Source organism: Globicephala melas, chromosome 4 (genome assembly GCF_963455315.2).
Source record: "Globicephala melas chromosome 4, mGloMel1.2, whole genome shotgun sequence".
Taxonomy (NCBI): domain Eukaryota; kingdom Metazoa; phylum Chordata; class Mammalia; order Artiodactyla; family Delphinidae; genus Globicephala; species Globicephala melas.
Genome location: NC_083317.1, coordinates 78,358,740 through 78,378,469, shown reverse-complemented (window position 1 = coordinate 78,378,469; position 19,730 = coordinate 78,358,740).

Below are 19,730 nucleotides of genomic sequence, written 5' to 3'. Positions count from 1 at the left end.
GCGTTACCATCCCCTGATGTGTTGTGAGGATTAAGTGACAATTCCTTCATGTGCGTGATGCCTTCTGATTTTAAAGCATTTTCTTGTAAGAAGTGGGGAGCACGAGGTTAAGAGCATGGGTTTGTGGGGCAGCAATGCATCTGTATCCCATTCCAATTATATCCTAGCTTTGTGGCCTTGCACACTTTGCTTAAACCTACTGAGCATGGATTTCCTCATTGTTCAAATGAGAATTGTAATACCAAAGTTCCAGGGGCATTAGAAGGATTAAATGATACATGTGAAGTACCCAGTTCCTGGCTTGTGATGTGCACTTTCTACGTGGTTACTAGTTATATCTTATTTGATTTCTACCTAACACTGTGAGGAAAGAAGAGCATCTCTTTTTCACACGGTTTCCATTGTGGAACAATTGGTAACCTAAGGCCCCGAAAGATGAAATGTAATTGAAGTTACTCTACTTAAATCTAGCAGGAATATTCTGTAAAGCAACATATAAACTTAGAGCCTGTGACCACTGCTGGTTAGAATTAAACTACATCTTCCCTTTGAGGCAGCAAACATCATTCCTGAAGATGACCTGGGGGAAAAGGCAGCCGAGATTTAATGCTGTGGATTCACGGAAAGCCTACTGCTCACTCAGTGGCATGCTTGGAGCCTGGGGCATCCCCTACAGAAGATCCTGGCTTTTAATATTTCTGATACACCTCCGAGGTGGAGAGAAGGAATGCGGGAGTCTCAACCTAAAGGGAAGATTGTGATACGGGAAGTTGTTTTCAGTAACCAGGCAGCGCAAGACCATTACTCAGATGCCTGCTCCGTCAGACATCAGGGTCCCGGAGTGCAGGATGTCAGACCTGGAAGGATCTTAGAAATCATCTAGGCAATTATATATGTGAATAAACAGACACTATTTACCGATGTTGAAATTCTACCTATAACAGTATGTACTGTTACCAGTGGGCCAAGTTCGTGGTTAATCTGAACCAGGACTTGGCCTCTCGATCCCCAATTTAGAAAGTCTCACCTTTGCTTGGAGGTACTGTAGGAAATCTTGGCATGAACATAACACAGTCTTTGCCCTCAGAGCCAAAAAACGAGATCAGATGTGGACATGTGTGACTACAATCCCAGGTAAAGGTCTTAGTTCTTTTCAAAGTAATGTGGAAAGTCAGAAAAAAAAACAAACCATACCTGTTTTGGAGAATCGGGGGGAAGACTCAGAAAAAGAGGTAGCCCTTGAGCAGAACCTTGATGACCACATGATGGAGGAATAAGAAGTGTATGCAGTGAAAGACCTAAAGCGAAAAGATGGTCATGTCCTTATAAGTTTAAGAGAGTCTGAGTTCTTCGTCTTCCCTCAGCCTCAGTTACTCAGGAAAGAGAGAACAGGCTTACTTCCCCACGTGATTAGGTGATGTATGTGAAAGTGTTGTGCTCAGTGCTCCCTCTTTTTCTCATTCCCTCCCCAAACCAGACCACAGGTCTCAAGAGGTGGTCTATCATCTGGGCTGTTGGTTGTTCCGATTTTTCCTTGTGGCTTAAAAATGTGCCTAAGACTATCATTGGGCTGTTGAGAGCGGTGAATCATAAAAATACCCTAACAATTAAAAAATAAATTGCGTACAATCACAAGTCAGAGAGAAGGGATTCCTCTGAGTCACACATTCCCTGTGAACTCACTTTGCCAGAGTTGCATCCTGTTATTGACTAACCTTCGTGGGTTATTCCTGGAGCAGGGACTGCTGTAGTGCATAGGTGGAATCTTTGCGCTAGAGGATGCTCAGAGCCGAGAGCATCAGCAGTGTATAGAGAGACTGGATGAGCGAAGGAATGGCTGTCTTAAAGAAAGGGACAGAGTATTGGAAGTTGGGTGGAGGTACCATTGACAGATTCGGTAAATGAAAATATAGGACACCCGGTTAAATTTGAATTCCAGATAAACAAACATACGGTTTTTAAGTGTATCTCAATTATCATGGGGGACATACTTATACTAAAATCTATTATTTATCTGAAATTCAAATTTAAGTGGGCATCCTGTATTTTATCTGGCAACCTTAGGTGGATGAGGCAGAAAAGTCTAAGGGGGGTAAATGATAATAAAAACACCTTTTTAAAGAAAGAGTTTATAATTTTAAAAGTGCCCTTAGTTCTCTTGTCTCATTTTGACCTCACATTAACGAATAGCAGGACAGGTCTCCTAACTTTAGAGATGGTGAAAGGTGAAGGTCCCAGAGGTTAGGCAACTTACCCAAGGACATGACATGGATGGTGGCAGTTAGCACCCAAGTTTTGAGATTTCAGGTTTACCAAAAAGTTGCAAAAATAGTACAGAGCATTTATGTTTACCCTTCACCCAACTCCCCCTAACATTAATGCCTTGTATAACCATAGAACAATAATCAAAACTAAGACGTTAACCTTGGTACAGTATTATTCACTGAAGTACAGACTTTATTCAGATTTCACCAATTTTTCCACTAATATCCTTTTTCTTTCCCAGGATCCAATTCTGATTCCCACACTACTGTCACTGCCACATCTCCTTCGTCATCTGCCGCCATCTGGAACCGTGCCTCACAGTTTTTCCTTGTCTTTCATGATCTTAACACTTTTGAAGAGTACTGATGAGTTAGTTTGTAGAATAACCTTCAATTCTGGCTTACCATGGTTTTTTTTGTGATTATACTGAAGGTATTGGGAAGGATAATGCAGAGGGGATGTATATTTCTCAAGGCATATCAGATTACGTTGATAGGTACTACTGGAAACATTAACATTAATCACTTGGTAAAAAAAGGCATCTGCTGGATTTCTCCACTGTAAATTTACTATTTTTTTTTCCTTTGTGATTACTAAATATTTTGAGAGGACATGCCTTGAGGAGGTATAAATACCATGTTTCTGTTTAAACTTTCACCAACTAATTTTAGCATCTATTGGTGGACCTTGCTTACCGCACGATTACTGTGGTATTCTGGCCATTTTCTATTTTTCTTATTCCTTCTACATTTATTAATTGAAATTCTTCTGTAGGCAAGAGTTGTAGCTTCACTCTCATTTAAACTCAGTTATTGTAATTCTGAGTTTATTGCTCCTGTCACTAAAGCACAGGTGAAAGAGAAAGTAAAAGGGTTTGGTTTACTGTAAACGTATGGTTGTTTCAAGTGTGCCTTGGAAAGGGAATGGGAATTATTTTGTTCACTTCACAAGTATGGATCAAACACTTATTTCTAGATAAGGCATTGGGTGAAGCACTGTGAAGAAAAGAAAGATGTACACATATCTCAAGGAGGCTGATAAAGGTCAATACTTAAGGCACTTTATGAAAGTGATAATGAAGCTTTTCAGTTGAATACTGAACGGATAAATGACTGCTTTGGTGGTTATGGCAAGAGCAGGTGTATCCAGAATGCAGTTATCAAGCTCTCACTGCAAGGTCCGCTCTGCGTAGTGTACAGCAACCCCAGCCATATGATGATGTATGTGCAGATCTTGGATGCCTTCGTTCATAGAGTTATAAGCACCGTAGTCTCTCTTAATTCATAGAGAGAAGAACCCAACTAAAAGATAACCATTTGACTGCCTTTGGGACACACAATTCCTTTCCTGCCTGAGAGAAACTAGGAGGCTTCAGAGAATTCAAGCATTGTTCCTCAGTAGGAAATTGGAAATTACTTGGAAAAGTTAAACTTCTGTTCTTGGTGCTTTCTTTCTTAACAGGGGACTGAAACAGACCATATAGGTATAATCCCAGTGACCCAGATATCATCAGAGGATAAAGGACTGGCATGGTCAAACGATTTCTAAGCTGTAGCCTGTTATTTTAAGCAGCAGTCAATAAAGCTAAAGGACAGCTTTAAAGAGAACACTAATTGTCCTTTTATGTGCAGTGTAATGAGATCCATCTAGGGGCAGATGTCGCTTCTCCCTGTGTGGGTCAGTGGTTTACTGTCCTGCCTCCTGTTGGAGGAATGCTTTGCATATTCAGGCGCAATGTGAATTGTTTAGAACACCCCATGAAGAATGCTGATGTGAGGAGAACCCAGCTCCATTGCACTAATACCATTAAAAAAAACAAAAAAATCTTCCCAACTGTTGAGCTTATTCCAACTACAACAGGCCTTCATTTACATTCTTACTCAAATGCAGATAAGTTTGCGATTCAGGTAGTAGCCTGTATTTTAAAATGAAGAAACTGAAGTCCAGTGGTCTTCTGTTATTTTTGCTAACAATGGTGGATCCCGATCTTGGACCCAAATGCTCTGATTCTAGAGTGTGTATTTTTTACCTTAGGCAGTGTTGCCTGGGGGCAGTGATATTTCAAAATTCTTTATGACTGTACGTAGAGTAGCCATATGTCCCACTTTGCCCAAAACGGTTCAGATTTATGCTTTCTGTCACGGCATAATTATCAATAGTTTGACTTTCTACTCTAAAAAAATGCCCTGTTTTGGACCAGAGAACATAGGGTCACCCTATTTATAGGACGGCTCAGAGAAATTCCAACTTGGGTTGCATGCAGTCTTTAAACTTATGTTAAGGAAATCACTAATAAACTACTTAAATATTTAAAAAATGATTGTCATTTAAATATATTATGATGCATTATGATGGAATAGTATGCAGATATATATTATATACATATATTAAATGACCTGGGAAAAAAGCTCACAAAAAAGGCAAAATTATAGTAATTTAGTCCCAGTGTAAGCATGTGGTTATAGCTGGGTAATGAGATGGTTGATTTTCTTTTCTAAAAAGACGTTTCTGGATTTTCGGGTAGTCTACAACGAGCATGTGAAACATTTGTAGCAAAAAATAATCTTTAAAATCTCTCATTTAGAATTAAGGGGTCTCCTTTGATAGGAGACTATGAAATCACCAAGTTGAAGAAAATAAGACCCTATAAGTGGAAGTCTAACAACATAATAAAATCCTTTTCACGAGCAGAACAGAGCTTTATATTGCCAAGAACTTTCTGACCATGTTTTCTCATTTAAACTTTATAAGAAAGCTCACAGTCAGTAAACGAATTCCCTCCCCATTTTGCAGGTGAAGCCAAAATGCAGGTGTAGAGTGAATGAGGCAACTCTGGGACCCCAGAGGTTGTCCTATTTAAGACTCAACACCACTGACTCTTATGCTAATCCTATATTGGCTTTTTTTTTTTTTTTAACATCTTTATTAGAGTATAATTGCTTTACAGTGGTGTGTTAGTTTCTGCTTTATAACAAAGTGAATCAGTTATACATATACATATGTTCCCATATCTCTTTCCTCTTGCGTTTTAAAGCTATAAGTGTGACACTGAGTTTATAGTTAGAGTTTGTAGTTAGAGGCTAATTCCTTTGCTCATGCAGCTAGTCTCTCATTGTGAGCACAGCTAAAGGAGAACGTAATGCTGCCACAGTATCACACAGGGGAAATTAAGAGAAGCTTTTCCTTTCTGTAAGCCACCATTTAGCCAGCTGTTAATTTCTATCTCGACCCATTCAAAAGTAGACTGACTACAATGTAGAGACTTAGGCCCCAAGCCTGACTTTGTTGTGATTATGCCTGCCCGGTGATGATTTATGACGACTTGCTTTTTTTTCTCTGGTCCTGGATTTCTCCATCCACAGAATGAAAATGGGTAACCGGATCATCTCTATGGTTCTCTCTGGCTCTGAGAGGGTGTGATTCCAAGCTTCTGAGCTTCTGGGGAAAAGAGTGGATTCCAAAGCTCTATTCCAGAAGCACCCTGTCTAATTGGGGCTCTACTTTTCTTTGCATTTGGAATGAGCCCAAAGAAAAGGTCATTTTTGCATACATCTTGAGGTTGTGCTCCAATGTCCTCATTAAATAACAGGAGCCCAGACTGGCAGACCCAGGGGAATATTCAGTCAAGGAGAAAAAGGCCAAGTCGTTACCAGAACACTATCATCAGAGCTGTAAACACAGCATTCATTCATTCCTGGGTTTTAGCTGAAAGCCTGTTCCATTCTGCTCACTCTCTCCTCATACAGGTTCCGTTTGTCAAATGTGTGTGACCAGTCCGATAAGTCACCATAGGTGGGAAGGGAGAAAGAGAAAGAAAGAAAATTACAACCGTAAATAGACTCTGAACATAGAAAGATCAAAATAGACAGGCTCTGGCTTTACTGGATGAGTCACCGCAGCAGCCCAGACCTCAAAAACAAGCGTGGCTTCTCTCCTTAGCAGTCTTCCTGTCTGGAAAGGAAATGCCGCTCTGATTGGAGGTATTGGCCATTTTACAGACTTCAAAGCAACTTAGGCAACTGAACAGACAAGAGGGGGAACAGGTAAAACAGTTTTTCCAAGTGCTTGTCTGGAGAGCCAGCTACTTAGCTCTGATTTGAAGCTGCATGGAACTGCTCTCATCTTTAGCCAATGGTGTTTTGTTTTTGTTTTTGCTTTTGTTTTTGAGTATGGTGGTCTTCAGTTCTGGTGCAGTGTGTGTATCTTTTTTTCTCTCAAATAATATGTTATTTTCTGGCTAAGACTTGGTTTTCAGTCACTGAGCTGAGTGCAGTGGGGGATGGATATGAGGACCATCTAATGAGGAAGTGGGACAAGTACACACATCACGGTATTATGAAAGAAAATGTGCGCTGAAAACAGGAAAAACATGAGACTATGAAAGTGCAAAGGAAACAGAGGTGGACCTTGACGAATGGCCTACCAGAGTGTGAGATTAGTGTGAAGGAAGGCCTGTGTGTATTCAGGATTCAGTGAAGAGTCCAGGTTTAGTTTGGCGTGTCGGGTACAAGTAAGGGAGTAGAAGAAATAAATCTTGAAAGACAGATTGGGACCAGATCCAAAAAGCTTTTGAAGGCCAAGATGAAGTTTTGGGTGTTGCCCTGTATTCTGTGGAGTTGGGGAGGGGGAGAAGTGTGACGCTATGGAAGATAACAAGTCAAGTGTGGGGAGAAGTCAGATCCAGGAGGGTCACTTAGGAGACACTGCCTAAATCAAGTGGGACCACTGTGGCATAATAAGGAATATACACTACTCAGTTTTTGTCCCTGGTTCTTCGCATAGAGCTCCTCAAACCCTTGTCATTTCTTGAGTGATAGAAGTAATAAGAGCATCTTTTGCTCTTCTGACACAGAGCTCCTAAATCCCTTGGAATTTCCTGGGTGATAGGAATGTCTTTTTTTTTTTTTCAGTGAGATGACTGGTGTTTGGGGGTCCCTAGATAGCTTCAGGATTGGTGCTGGTTGCCAGAAAGAGAACAAGATATGATTAGAGGGTTGGTACTTTCAGCCCTATCTCCCAGCCTCTGGAATGGGAAGAGGTGCTGGAGGTTGAATTAAACACCAATGGCCAAGGATTTAATCAACCACGCCAACGTAAGGAAACCTCCATAAAAGCCCCTAAACAATGGGGTTTGGTGAGCTTCCAGGTTGGTGAACATATTGAGGTACTGGCAGGGTAACACACTCAGGGCAGAAAAGCTCCATGCTCCTTCCCCCATGTGTTGCCCTATGCGTCTCTTCCATGTGGCTATTCCTGACCTGTATCCTTTATAATAAATCTGTGATAGTAAATAGTGTTTTCTTGAGTCCTGTGAGTTACTGTGGCAAATTATCAAACGTGAGGAGAGGCTTGTGTGAAGCCCCTGAATTGATAACTCTTTGGTCAGAGGTATACATAGTAAAACTGGCATCTGAAGTGGGGACAGTCTTGCGGAAATGAGCTCTTAACCCGTGGGGTCCACCTTAATCCTGAGTCATTAGCGTTAGATAGCTGGACAATTCGTTGGTGTAGGAAACCATCCCACACACAGTTGGTGTCAGAGGACAGCTCGTGGCTCCCCACCTAGAACATTCCCTCTGGGGTTAGAGAGGAGAATATCTACAAGAGAGGGTGAAGTTCATATGTCTAAACTTCTCATCGAGTCAGTGAAGATATCAATGTAAAAATGCTCATCATCATAGAATGTGTTAGTGTATGTTGAAGTCATTGAGCTGAGGGGTCAGGGAGACTCAGCTGCGGCCAACTCAGCTTGACACAAACAAAGGAAGATTGCTCAGTTTGTAGAAATATGGGGTAAATAGGTTTTAGCTGGCCTACTCACACTGAAGGCTTGATTTGCTGGTTGGGGTTCTGAATACTATTGGTTGGCTACTCAACCACATTTTTTTCCAGCCTGTGATTCCTTTCCAACCATGGTCCCAGTTCTTGGTCTTTGGAAGGCAGTGGTGCTTGGAAGGAAGAGCACATACCTATATGCTGGGTTTGCTCTGCTGCCTGTCTGATCTTGGGTAAATCACCTGCCCTCCTTGGGACTTGATTTCCCATCTGCAAAATGAGCCTGTTCTGTGATTCCGTGTCCAGGGCCCCATGAGACTCCACTAGTTTAAGATGTATATTTAGAACAGGCGGTCTCCATTGTTAATATTATCTTTCACAATACAAACCCATCTCATTGAAACCTCCTGACAACCTTAGGAATAAGCAGTGAGGGTAACATTATTTTAACATATTTTACAGATGTGTAAATTGAAGCATGGAGACACATAGAATGTAGGTAATTTTCCGAAGGATGTAAAGTGGTTTAATGATACAGTCAGGACCTCGGCTACCTGACTTTCAGCCCAGTGCTGTCTCCACTCTCCCAGGCTGCATGGATACCTAGGAAGGGTCAGTGAAATACACTGAAAGGAACACACTCAATTTCCATGATGGTTCTTGAATATCCTGTACTTCCATTGTTTCTCCCCAGTGAGGCCAGGCCATAAGAAATCGAACCATTTTACGGGGTCATTATAAAGTTTTACTAGTAAAAGACATTTCTTTAAAAACCACTTCCATTCATTGGGATGTGTGCAGATGTCAAACTCCTCTGCAATCATTACTTCCATGACCAGCTGCAAGAGGTTATGCACTTGGACGTGATCAGCAGGCAGAGGCTGGACCATCTGCACTCCTCAGTGTGGGCCCCTCTGGCCATAAAATCATACTAGTTCTGGGCCAAAAGGGACCTTGGAGCTTATCCAATCCCATGCCCTGTCCAGCGATTGATCTTTTCCATAATGGTTATAATTGTTGTCCAGCAACTTCTTGAACTACTTCTGGAACCTAGACCTGTATTGTCAGCTCTCTGTTAACATCTTCACATGGTTGCCCCATTGTCAGCTCACATTCAACAGGACTGAAGCAAAATCTGTGCTATCTTCCTCAAATACTTCTCTTCTCAAATTGCACTGCCACCCATTCAGTCCAACAAGCTAAAACTTGGTCCTTTTAAATCCCTTCCTCTTCTGCATTTAGTAAGTCTTGATTATGCGTCCTCTGAGATCTCTCTCACATACATGCCCTTTTGTCCTCACTTCCACTGCCCCTCTTCAGGGCCTGTGCCATATTTCCCTGGACTAGCTATGTAGTCTCCTAACTTGTTTCTCAGAGACTTTGATAGGCAAATAGGCATTTTAAATTTCTAAATGGGAATACAGGATGCATTTCCAGTACTTATTGGCCATAGAGCATTTTTTTTTCCAGAGCATCTCCTGGAAAATACTAGTTTAGCCATTCCAGATGAATTGTAGCCCCCCATCACTGGCACATGTGTCCACCCCTCTTTGTCACTGCATTTGTTATTTCCTCTGCTTAGAATGCCCTTCTCCCTGACTCTGGCCATCTGGGGAAGTCCTACACATATTTCACGGCCCAGTTCAAATGTCTCCTACTCCCTGAAGCCTTCTTTGATCCCACGTCCCAGAATGATGTCTGAGCTCTCAGAGGACCATGTACTTGTGTCTCTTATGATGTTTAAGTTATATTCTAGTTGTGTGTGTTAGTTTGTATCTCCCAACAAATTCTAAGCTCCTTAAGGGCTGGGGACTCTATTTTATTCATTTCTTTGTCACAAGTCTGGAATGGTGATTCTGTTCCCTTTCAGTGCCTTTGACATTCATTGAGTAATTTATGGTGGATGCTTGATGAACTTCATGTAATACACAAGCTTACAGTTCTAGGACAGTGCTCTCCAGCCTCTTCACCTCCACCACTACTACCTGGTCTGGATGGCAACCTGTGGGGGTTATGTTGGGACAGGGGAGCATTGAGAAAGGGAGATGGGATGAGTCTATTGGCAATTACAATACAATACAATTACAGTACAAGATCTGTATGGGAGGGGACTTCGGGGAAAGGAGAGCCACTCCTGGAGAGAGGATATTGGGGAAGATTCCTGAAGCTTCAGTATCAAATCTTATATTTACTGCACCTTCTCTGTGCAGGGCATTGTGCCAGAGCTGTGGGAACATATGAACCCTCAAGGAGCATCTCGCAAGTAGTTGGGTTGGTAAAGACTCCTAGTTCCCATGAACAGAAACCCAACTCTGCTAGCCAGACTACAAAGATAAATTTATCTGGGTGTCAGAACCCAGGGGCAAGGAGGTAACTAGGTCTTGAACTGAGCTGGAACCAAAGGATGGAGAGCCATAGGGAACCCAAGAAGCGGCTCTACTTTTGCCCTTGTTCTTTCCGTGTGCCTTTTCTGTGTTTTAATCTTCCTTCTTGCTATAGGCCAATATCATTGTTCCCAGCTCTTTGTGATTCAGAAAGCTGTGTTCGGAATGTGGCTAGCACTGAATATCACACCAGCTGAGTTACCTTGGGCACATCATTTTCTTAATTCTCCTCCCATCAATGAGATGAGAGATTCGACCAGCTCAAGTGTCAGCTGGGATGGTCTATTTTGACAAGTAAGTCATTTTTCAGACTCGGTGGGATTATAAATAAACATAAAACACATTAAGAAATAATGACTCCTTGGGAAAATCCTTATCGGACTCTAGATTTCAGTGACGTTGGCCAGCCAATAAAACCTGTTCTGCTAGAACAAGTGAGCATAAGATTCCCTTCTGGCATGTAACTCTTCTGCTTTGGAACATTCCAGGCCTCTCTAACACATGCTGCTTTCTCCTCTCTTCATCTTTGTTAAGACAGCAATTACCTCTCCGCCCTGTCTCCCATTTGAATTGCATCCCTGGGCCACTCCAAGGATATTATGCATATTTGAAACGTATTTGCCGAAGTATCTTTCAATATCTTAAAATAGCTAAGCAACTCTCAATTTGAGGACAGTCCATGCATTCCCCATCTGTGCAATAATAACGCTTTCCTGGGTATACCACTACAGGATTTACAAAGATTTTTTTTATGTCTATTACCTTATTTGGTCTCTACAATAGACAGTCGGTCACCGAACAATCCTTATTGAGGGCTTACAACATACCAAGCACTGGGTGTGTTCAGTTTTGAACAACATGGACATGACCCCTGCCCTGATGGAGCTTACAGTCTAGAGGGACCGAGTTCATATTTTTATTCGTAGAGACAAGGAGACGAAGGTGAAATGATTTGCCCCTGGTAGGTGATAGAGCTGGAACTCAGCTGGACTGCCCATTCCCAATCCAGGACCCTAATGTAGCCATCCTTGTGTCTCACCGCCATTGGAAAATCCCTGAGCTTCCCCTAGGTGTTAGCTGAAAAAAATAGTTAATGCCACCGCAGATGGACGTGAGAGCAGCAAATAGAAAAGCCCAAAGTAACAAATAGAAGAAAGTAAGTAAATAAAGCAATTCTTGAAAACCCCAAAGTGGGGGAAGGGGAATAGATCACAAACCAAAACAAGGACAAGAGCAATAGCCACTGGAAAACAAAAACAAGAATGGTTTGTTCCCTTAGAGCTGGGACCCAGCAGGGTGTCCTTAAGTTGTACAAAGCGGTGTTTGATGCGAGCATCTCATCCTGCTGTGGACAGAGCTCTACATTTGTATCTTCCAAGCATCCCTGATTGACAGGCTGAGCTGGACTCCGATGTGAAAAGGCCATGGTTTTACCTCTTGCCTTTTGAAGGATGATCAATAGGGGTTCCAGTGGGGTGACAGTGGGAGATGGGGTGAGCAGGGAGAGGGAGGAGGCCTCCATTCATGGGGCATGCTTCATGCCCATGACACATTCTGTAGGCTTTTCTCAGGCCAGTACCCGCCCCCTCCTCACATCTCTGTAGGTATCAAGTGCAGGGGTGGGTGGATGCATAGAAAGAGAGATATGATCTTTCTTTTCCTGAGCTGTAGGGAGAGAGCTTGTAAAGTTAAATGGGCATTTACATTTGCCTCTGTGCTCTTCCATCTTTCAGCTGAAGATACAGCCCCAGGGCCCCCAATCCCACAGCTAGTGGACGAAAGAAAACAGAAGCAAAATAAGAAAGATGCTTTCTCACACAGTCACTGAGGGTTTGAGTGAGACAGTTTCTCTGCCTTAAGAGGAGGGAGATGTATGTCAACCATAATTCCACTATAATCCAATAAGGGGCATTTACAAGTTCTGTGAAACCCCCCAAAAGAAAGCCATTAACTCCATCTGAGTGGGTTCTTCAGAGCTGAACCCTGGAAGTAGGAGTTTGCTCAGTAGAAAAGTATATAGTTGGGGTTGAGGGGCATGACGGAGGCAGAGGAAACGTGTGAATGTGCGTGCTGTGTTGGGGGTGTGTTTGATGAGATACTCATTGTGTTTCTGGTAACAGTACATTTTATATGGTGAGATAAAATAGATGATTGCTTGGGTTTTATGGTAGGCTACCGACTTTAACAACCAACCAATGAACCTCAGTGGATGAAGAGAGTAGACTTTCATTTCTCACTCAGTTCAGACCCTAGAGCAGGTTGGCAGGGAATTATGCTCCAGATAGCCATTCAGGGGCCCAATTTCCTTCTATCTGTGGCTCTGTCCTCCCGTAGATCCTTGAGTCTTTGCCACTCAGCTGGTGGATGGCAACAGAGAATGAGGCAAGAAGTTTAAAGATAAGACCAGGGAGTCGTAGACTTTACTTCTGTTCATATTCCTGTGGCCAGAACCTAGCTACGTGGCCACACTTAGCTGCAATGGGGTTCTGGGAACTAGCGGTTAAGGGGAGAACATGTATTGTTGAATAGAACAGTCTCTACCACAGCTTGGAGTCTGGAGTACAGGAGGGTGGAGAGAATAAAGGCATTCTGCATCCTTGATGAGAGCTGATGAAAGCCTTCTAGCTTCCCTATGGGAAAAGCACCTGATAAAGGAGTCAAGTCAGGCTCTGGGTGAGAGGTGCCCGGTTGCCAGACTCCTCAAAGAAAGAAGATGGATGATCCTAACTGAAAAGTGTTTGTACCTAGACAAAAAAATTCTGCTCCAGGCACGAGACAATGGACAAGAAATCATTTCAGCTCAGCTCTTAAAATGGGAACAAAAAGAAACGCAGCCAAGTAGGCAAATTATAGCCCCAACATTTAGAGCACCATGTGTTTACTGTATGTTCACACACCAGCTCTCAGCTGATCTTCAAAATATCCTTGGAAAGAGGACCTGGTTGAATATTATCATCCCCATTTTAGAAGTGGAGAAACCTATGCCCAGAGTGGTTAGATGACTTACCCGGGGTTGCACAGCAAGTAAAGATAGACCTGCAACTCAAACCCATATTGTGCTCTTTCTATAATTCCACAGATCCGCCTCTGCATGGGAGAGATACTGACCACACTTTAGGAAGCTGACCCAGATCCAGTCCTGGATATGAAGCCAGGAGCCTGGGGAAATTCTCCTCCATTACCCGCCCTTCTGTCTGCTTAACTTTTGGAATTAGTGAACCAACTCCTCATTCAGAGAGCACGTACGTGTTAGCTGTCAAACAGCACATGAAGCATCTGATAGCCCTGATATCACTGTTTGTATTATCAGACAATTACCAGCCGAGCTCATATTCATAATTTGACTAACAACTCGCGACAATGATTACTTTTCCTTTCCTGGCAAAACAAATATAGCAGCATTTTCTTTTCAGCATCAGCGCTGATGCTCCTTGGCATTCTATCAGCTGAAGGATTTTTTTTTTCAAAAAAAAAAATGTTAGTCGTACTCCCCCACATCTCGCTAACTTTACAGTCCCCCATGGCATCTGTGTGCAGTGAACTGAGCTGTTGAGACTAAATGTAATTTGCAGTCAAGCTTCTGTTAACATGGAAATGTACCGGCTGGTCTGCTGCAATATGGGTTCTCATTCTGTCTAGCATATGGTTGCATTAAATCCAGTCTCCAGAATGTCTCTTGTTACCACATTGTCAATCCGTGCAGAGCAGAGAACCCTAAAAAACCACTAAAGGAACATATTTTTGGAATTGGCTCTTCTATTGGATCTTGACAAGAGCTGTCCAAAGACATACTTGGTTACTTGAAATGAACTAGCCCTGTCAGATCTATACACACAGAGACACACGGGAAACTTGAAACCTGGTTAGATGCTCTGTACTCACAAGCATAGGCATTACACTGGAGGACAAAGGAAGGGAGAAGGCAAAGGACTCACTCAGCTCCATGAGTTACATTTGAGACTGGTTTATTGATTTTTTTCCTTGATATCTCTGTGTTCAAAATGTCACAGAATATTAGGTTTGCAAGGGACTTTAGCAGTCTTTGGAGCACTGGCTCTGAAGTAGGGTGAACCTGGGCATGAATCTTGATGCCATCCCTGGATTGATGCCATAGGGCACTTTCTGAAGCTTCGTGTAACTCAGTTTCTTCATCTATGAAATGGAGGGTGTTAAGAGTACCTTCACAACTTAGGATGTTGTGAGGATTAAATGCCTAAGTACACACCTGACTCAAGCAGTTATGCCCCTTAGTATTCACTACCTCTTCCCTACCATCCCCATTCCCAAATCAGATGTTTCACGTCTCTTACAGATTCACCCTTCATTGTTCTCTTGTTCTGGTCTTGCATCCCTTTGGTGTCCAGGATGTCAGTCTCTTCTAAGGCAGCCCATTCTCTTCTGTATGACTCTGTGAAACAGTTTTTCCTTATATTAATCACAAATCTCACCCCCACCTTGAGCCTTTCTTCTGGGACACACAACAGAAGTTGAATTGGGTGGTAGCGCTTTGGTATTTGGAGAGGCTATCAGGCACCCTGCAAACATTCTCTACTCTCATGCAGCACCTCTTATACCTTCAGCTTCCTATTCTGGTGCATCTTTTTTTTTTTTAATTTTTAAATTAAATTAAATTTATTTTTTTATACAGCAGGTTCTTATTAGTCATTCATTTTATACACATCAGTGTATACATGTTAATCCCAATCTCCCAATTCATCCCCCCGCCCCCCGGCGGCTTTCCCTCCCTTGGTGTCCATACGTTTGTTCTCTACGTCTGTGTCTCAATTTCTGCCCTGCAAACCGGTTCATCTGTTCTGGTGCAGCTTTGAGCCCCGCTTCCAGCCTGGCCGCTCTTCTCGGACTTGCTTGGGGTGTGTCCATGCCACAGTGAGCACAGTATTTGGAGGGGGCGTGTTATCTGCTGGGTCCTATCTGGTGATGAGTGATGTTTTGCCGGACTACATCAAGCTTTACAGAATAGACGTCTCCTTGGGAAATTCAAAGATACCAATTTTCAATAAATCACATGATGCTTTAAATTCAGTGGGAGAGGGAAGCTTCATGCCTCCAGGTCTTTGCATCGTTTTGTGGAGAAAAATCATTATTTCAAGGTAGTTGATGCTCTCGTTGTGCAACTATTCTGTAAATAGGAAGTTTTATACATTTTACTGGATGTGCTCCAAGCGGGAATCACAGGCATAGAAGGTGTATGAAACACCAGAGACCTGGGACATAATATTCTTTCAACGTTTGAAGAGTACTTTGGAGGATCGGGACAACATGGGGGAAGAAATTCTACTCATTCATTCATTGATTCATTTAGTCTCTTAAAAATTATTTGTGGGCTTCCCTGGTGGTGCAGTGGTTGAGAGTCCGCCTGCCGATACAGGGGACACGGGTTCGTGCCCCGGTCCGGGAAGATCCCACATGCCGCGGAGTGGCTGGGCCCGTGAGCCATGGCCGCTGAGCCTGCGCGTCCGGAGCCTGTGCTCCGCAACGGGAGAGGCCACAATAGTGAGAGGGCCGCATACCGCAAAAAAAAAAAAAAAAAAAAATTATTTGTGTGCCAGACACAGTGCTAGGCACTAGGGATGTAGTGGTAAATAATCCATTCCTGCCACAAGGAAGCTGGCAGACAGATTAAGCCACAATTTATTACTTGTTACTCACTTCAAAGCTTCCATATGTGTAATGAAGGAAGAAAACAGGATTCTAGCTGACAATAAGATAGGGCCCTGATTTAGATGCGGTGGGGCGTCAGGGAATGCTTCTCTATGCTGTATTTAAGTGGACACCTGAGAGTTGAGTAGGAACAAGAATGGGAGAGACAGGAAAGTGCATGCGCAAAGTCCCACAGGCAAATGAGCACAGAGAGTTTGAAGAACTGGGAGAAACAGAGTGACCAGAAGGGGTGACCGGGAAGGGCTTTGACCATGTGGCCTCACTAAGGATGGTTCTCCAAGGCCAGAGGGAAAAACAGTGCATTTCAGGCAAAAGGGGCAGCGCGCGCGCGCACACACACACACACACACACACACACACACACACACACACACACACACGGGTCTGAAAGGGCACTCCAGGTCTGAGAGAAGCTCCATCCTCGCCCCTTGGGTGTGCTGGCGAGAAATTCAGGGCATGGCCAGAAATGGAGAGGGAGGCGGGGCCATGTCATAACTGGCTTCATAAACTATGCTGAGGGATTGCTTATATCTGGAGACACAATGGAAGCCCTGAGGATGCTCTAAATTGTCTTTTAATTTTTTTTTTTTTTTTTTTTTTTTGCGATATGCGGGCCTCTCACCGCTGTGGCCTCTCCCGTTGCGGAGCACAGGCTCTGGACGCACAGGCTCAGCAGCCATGGCTCACGGGCCCAGCCGCTCCGCGGCATGTGGGATCCTCCCGGACCGGGGCACGAACCCGCGTCCCCTGCATCGGCAGGCGGACTCTCCACCACTGCGCCACCAGGGAAGCCCCTTGTCTTTTAATTTTTAAAAATCATATCTATTTCCTCAACTTGTTCGAAAGCTTGTAGGAGGAGGGCAGGACTATGCCTTTTATATCTCTGTATCCTACTCCGCACCTCCAGGCTCAATGAATGTCACTTAAATTAAATTCCATCTCCTCTTTGCCACTTTGTTCTGATCCGTGATCTAGGGTGGCTTTCACTTTGTGATTCTCTGTACCTCGTCGTGACATGATGCTAAGGTCCCTCGTCACGAGGAATCTGCAGCTTCTGAAGACCCCAGAGGATCTGACTTCAGCCCTGCGTGGTGCTTGCGACTTGCTGCCTTCTGCTGCAAAGGTTTCACCCAAAGGTGTGAAGGATGAGTCACCCCATGATGCAGGTTATTTTCAGCTGCCAGTTGGCCATTTCTTATTGAGATCACAGCAATCTGAGGCTTGTTCGACTGTTTAGCCCAGCACTGAGGCTCAGTGGAGAAACTCATTGGCTCCATTTAATTAGGGAAAGCAAACACTTCCAAACTTCCTTTACTCTCAGCCTGCTTCCCACCACTTCATGAATATATTTTAAAAAAATTTTGCACTTTTAATGTGGTAATGATTTCCTTAATTCTTTCAGCATCAGAACTCTGTAGATTCAAGCTATTTAGCTAGACAACAAGTAGAACAATTAGACAAGTGGTAGTATGAATTGTTTGTGACAATATCTTTTGGTATTACTAAATAGCAGTGTTTTGGACTCAGTTTTCTGCATACAAGCTAGACAAAGGCAGTCTTGCAAGTTTAGTCTTAACTATTGCAAATATTAAGAACATCTTTATTTTTTTTCAGAGCATTTTACAGTTTTCAAAAAGCTTTCACATTAATCACTGATTCTCATAAAATGCTGAAATCAAGTGGGGCAGGTGGAGTCGTCTCCATTCAACAGATGAGAATAAGGGGGCTCAGAGCAGAGAAAAGATGTCTCAGGATGGCAGTTATCTGCATCAGTTCTCTCCATCCCTACCCCCCCCCCACTTAGACTGGTAGAGGGTTGATAATGAAGACACAGATTTCAGGCTCAAGTGGCTTGAGATACAGTTCTATCAGTAACAGAAATAGGGATGACTGATTCTCTGTGAAAGATTCTAAATTCAATTTAGGAGGTACTGAGTTTCCGTGGACTGGAGGACCCAGAGCTGGATGGGTAGTGTATGGCTTTGTCTCTCAGCTGCTCCAATACTGCATAAGCACTGTCTTCTCAACCTGGTGGGGATCAACGTTTCTCCTAAGTCAGAAACATTTCAAGTTGGCCTGAAAGCTCACGGTTAGACAGCGGTCTCTTAATCCATCCCAGCTATATTCTTGTGATCCACTGCTCTTCTCTTCAGGCTGACCCCAACACAGATTTGGGTGTAGGTGACACTGATTTGATACAGTGCTTTCATATTCTTTATCTCATTAGATGCTCACAGCGCTTCTGTGAGATGTGACTTCTTATTTCTGTCACGTCACTTAGGATTGAGGCTCTGTTAAGGTGTGAGGTTTATTCAAGGGCAAACAGCCAACAGTGGACACTGGAGGCTTAAACCCTGGACCTCTGTCTCCAACATTATAGCTTATTCTACTGTTTCCAGTGCAGCTCCCCGGCCCTTCTACTTTTCCCTTCCCTTTCCTCTCTCCGCAGCTTTCCCATCCTCCCATCCTTCCCTTTTCAGGAACTCTTCCTGCAGTCTTCCAATGAGACCTAGTTTCTAGGAAGTCTCTCAGGTCAATCACACATAATTTAGTATGAGTTCGAAACTTTGAGTTCCCTCTCCTAAAGGTATACGTACTTTCGTATTTTTATTCTTTGGTCTGCAGCTGCTGTATCTTCTCCCCACTTGCTGTAAAGAATACTTCCTGAGCACTTACTATGCTCCTGGCACTGGGGATACAATGATAAACAATCTGACCTCACCCACATCCTCCTGGATTTAACACACTTGGGGCAAGAAAGCTGTTTCCTGTAAGTGGACTTCTGAGATCCGCATACCTCATAGGCAGCCATTTATTCCTACAATTTTAAAGAGCTTTTAGCCTTCAATCTGGGGGTTAGGGAAATCTGCCAGGTGACAAATAGGCAATGAAAGAAAAAGGGACATGAAATACAGATGTGACGTCGTGCACCAAAATGAAGAAGCAGGAGGTTCTGCTGTCAAACTGAGCATTCGACGTAACTGGTGATGTTTCTCAATAGCCCTGGGAACAGGTAACAATTTGACAAGTTCATAAGGGTTTCCCCTTTGAATAAAGGGGTCTACTTGGCATCCTAATACAGGACTAAACGCTGAAGCCAGGAAATAATGAGTTTTATCTAGGTTCCTGCTGAAATTTTGAAACAGATCATTACACAGCTGATCTGTGGGCATTTTGAAGAAAAGTCACTGATCACTGGAAGTTCATGCAAGTGTACCACTAACGGGTCATGCTAGACACACCACATTTTCTCTTCTTATTGTGCCACTAAATTGGTGAATCAGCAGGATGAGGAAGTTTTAGCAACGGACTTCACACGGCTTCCTGTGATGTGATTTTGCATAAGATGGTGACATATGAGCAGGATTGTGTCATGCATTCACTGGTGTCACAGTTAGGTAACAAAAATGTCTCTTAAGGGTTGCTAACAGCTCCATGTCGGCTAGAAAGAGATCCCTGGCGAGGACCAAAGGCTTTTTTCAATATTTTTTATTCATGACTTGAAAGGTTCTCTAGAAGGAGAAATGTCCAAATTTGCAGATGACACCAAACTAAAATGAAAAGCAAATGCCACAGACTGGCACAAAGAGATGGCCTTGTACATACAGTGGAAGGAGGCCTGGT